Source organism: Phalaenopsis equestris, unplaced genomic scaffold (genome assembly GCF_001263595.1).
Source record: "Phalaenopsis equestris unplaced genomic scaffold, ASM126359v1 Scaffold208130, whole genome shotgun sequence".
Lineage (NCBI taxonomy): Eukaryota > Viridiplantae > Streptophyta > Magnoliopsida > Asparagales > Orchidaceae > Phalaenopsis > Phalaenopsis equestris.
In genome coordinates, this window is record NW_018227403.1 from 6,773 (window position 1) to 10,266 (window position 3,494).

The 3,494-nt window shown below is 32.3% G+C and overlaps 1 long non-coding RNA gene across 2 annotated transcripts; it reads left to right on the plus strand.

The window, feature by feature from the left end:
- The first annotated feature begins 201 nt into the window (after nucleotides 1-201).
- On the plus strand, nucleotides 202-3,212 carry LOC110036547. Of its 2 annotated transcripts, none has more exons than XR_002295240.1 (3): nucleotides 202-996; nucleotides 2,847-2,924; nucleotides 3,040-3,212. It is a non-coding gene; the product is annotated as an uncharacterized LOC110036547 (long non-coding RNA). The 2 variants fall into 2 exon arrangements; XR_002295239.1 differs by lacking the exon at nucleotides 202-996 and adding an exon at nucleotides 2,502-2,761.
- Nucleotides 3,213-3,494: the final 282 nt, after the last annotated feature.

The window sequence follows — 3,494 nt, forward strand, 5'->3', positions numbered from 1 at the left end:
CACATATATTTTTCAATCTTCCCATTCTCCTTTTTATGATTGCGTTGGGAGTTTGTAAATTTGTGAAAAAAATTTCAAATAAACTGTTTACAAAAAGCACAAAACAAACAACTGCAGCTTATTTAGAACAGGGGCAGTTTGATCATTTATTCAGAATCAGCTGTTCTCAAAACGCACAAACCAAAAAGACATACATATTATCCGGATCAGCTGCTTATCACCAGATTATCAGGATAAACAGCTTATCAGGATAAGCTGCAGCTGCCCAAAACAGACCCTGAAACTTGCCAAACTTGTATTGGAAATTCATAATAGTTCTTTATTTTTATGTTTATTTATAACAATCAAGAACAGCTTATAAATATGTGTTGTTTTGTATATCGGGCCAGATTTTGGTTTTAGAATTACAAGTTCCTTCCTTTTGAGAAGGTTGTGCTACCAATTCATCTTCCTTGCAACTGTATCTTGTAGTTGGCAGCCTAGATTGTCTTTGCCTTATGTATCCTTGTGCTTCCTTTGCATCAATAATATTCGTTTTGCTGTTCTTGGCCTCTAGAATTCTTCTCAGCAATTCTTGATTGTTATTTTGCTGAAATTCTACTCATATCCTTTGCTGGTATCAGTCGTCTTGTCAGCCAAACATTTCCATGTCTGGTAGGTTAGTGGGGTAACTGTTTTATCAGAACATGAGTGAATGGCTTTTGAATAGTTTTGTTATTCTGAAAAAATTGTTGGCTCAATTTGTTATTCCGTGAAACAATTCTAAATTTGCAATTCTAAAACTGCATTATTTTGTACATTTTCTTACACTTGCATGCTGCACGGGGATGTTGTGGTGGAAAGAAATATGCTGCTTATCTACATGTATTAATGAATTTTGTAGATATGTTAGTTTATGCTCTTTAAAGTAACCAGCAAACTTTCTTGTAGGTGAGGTTTGGCGGCTTAATCATATTTGATAATGTTCTATGGCACGGAAAAGTTTCTGATCCCCAAGTAAATCACCATCGGACAAACATGTTTATGCTCCCAAGTTTTAGCTATTTTATCAGTTATTATTTCTCTTTTCTACTTGTAACAGGTGAAAGACATGAAGACAATCAGCCTGAGAAATTTCAATAATAAAATTCTCGAGGATACCCGTGTTAGCGTTAGTATGGTCAGGGCATAATCCCAATGTTGTGTTTTTCTTTTTTTTTTTTTTTTTTTTTTTTTTTTCTAAACTCTTAAATGCTTTTGGTTTATCTGTATGGCCTCGCCACCAGATATTAAAAGTTGGCGTCTCGCAGGTACCCATTGGTGATGGCATGACAATCTGCCGTAAAAGGGAATGAGGTTGGCCTGTTTCATTCCGTTAATCTTGATATGTTCAGTAATTTATGACCCAAACAATTAGTCGAGGTTTCAAATGTCTTTATTTTCTTGTTTCCTAGAAATGGGCTCATAATTGATTTGTGGATGACTTGACATGATATTCTTACTATGCTGCTAGCTTTCTTTTATAGAACGTTTTTTGCTCGAAGCCAATCCGGGAGTCGTCGTTGTCCAGGAAACCTTAGTATGGCTCGAAAGCGATTCTTCTGCGTTGATTCAAGCCAAAGAACAACTCCTTGGAATAAGATTAAAAAGAGTGATAAATGTCTTTGTATATATTTTTTTAATTGGTGGCATTTACCTACATACCACACAAGTTTATTTATTTATATATGTCTAACACTTGAACTTTAATGTAAATCATGAACTAGAGATTTTGAATTAATAATTTGTAATCTATATTTACTAGTTGTAAATCAAGAACTAGAATTTTGAACCATCAAAATCTTGAGATTAGTCAAAACATCTACTAATAAAAAACAAATTAATCATTGTTACAAAAATTAAATCAAATGTATAGTTACCCTTTTTTTTATATTTTTACTGTTTTGGTTAAAATGCTTATTTTCAATTAAATTAGATTTTTATTAATTTTTCTTTATATATTATATTATAAAATCAAATCCCACATTTCCTTCATGTTATTGATTAAACCATACGTTTTTCCTCAAATGCAAGCTTATAAGCATGAAAATGCTCGTATTCTTGAAGCGATCTTGCTTGAGCCAGAAAATTTTGATGCTTATTGATTGGGGAGATGAAAGCGGCGAAAAATAGTCTGGAATGATAAGTAGCGAGGGAAGCGAATTGGGAAGTAGCTTAGATTAATAAATAAATTGTAATATCTTATTATTAATTAAGTAATTAAATAAGTTAAATGTTTCTTAATTTTAACTAAATGATATACAAGCTATTACTAAGCATGTTATAAAATTTTTAACAAGCTATTTCTAAAAGAAAAACAAATTAAAAGAAACGTGATCATGAGCATAAATAAACAAGAAAGTTTTATTCAAATTAGATTAAATTAATTTTCTGTATTTTAAAATTTATTTATTTAATAACTTAAATGAAATTTTAAATGAACGTTAATCAAGTTGAGTTTAAATTCTGAAAAAATTGTTGGCTCAATTTGTTATTCCGTGAAACAATTCTAAATTTGCAATTCTAAAACTGCATTATTTTGTACATTTTCTTACACTTGCATGCTGCACGGGGATGTTGTGGTGGAAAGAAATATGCTGCTTATCTACATGTATTAATGAATTTTGTAGATATGTTAGTTTATGCTCTTTAAAGTAACCAGCAAACTTTCTTGTAGGTGAGGTTTGGCGGCTTAATCATATTTGATAATGTTCTATGGCACGGAAAAGTTTCTGATCCCCAAGTAAATCACCATCGGACAAACATGTTTATGCTCCCAAGTTTTAGCTATTTTATCAGTTATTATTTCTCTTTTCTACTTGTAACAGGTGAAAGACATGAAGACTATCAGCCTGAGAAATTTCAATAAAAAAATTCGCGAGGATAGCCGTGTTAGCGTTAGTATGGTCAGGGCATAATCCCGATGTTGTGTTTCTATTCTTTTTTTTTTGTTTTCTCTTAAATGCTTTTGGCTTATCTGTATGGCCTCGCCACCAGATATTAAAAGTTGGCGTCTCGCAGGTACCCATTGGTGATGGCATGACAATCTGCCGTAAAAGGGAATGAGGTTGGCCTGTTTCATTCCGTTAATCTTGATATGTTCAGTAATTTATGACCCAAACAATTAGTCGAGGTTTCAAATGTCTTTATTTTCTTGTTTCCTAGAAATGGGCTCATAATTGATTTGTGGATGACTTGACATGATATTCTTACTATGCTGCTAGCTTTCTTTTATAGAACGTTTTTTGCTCGAAGCCAATCCGGGAGTCGTCGTTGTCCAGGAAACCTTAGTATGGCTCGAAAGCGATTCTTCTGCGTTGATTCAAGCCAAAGAACAACTCCTTGGAATAAGATTAAAAAGAGTGATAAATGTCTTTGTATATATTTTTTTAATTGGTGGCATTTACCTACATACCACACAAGTTTATTTATTTATATATGTCTAACACTTGAACTTTAATGTAAATCATGAACTA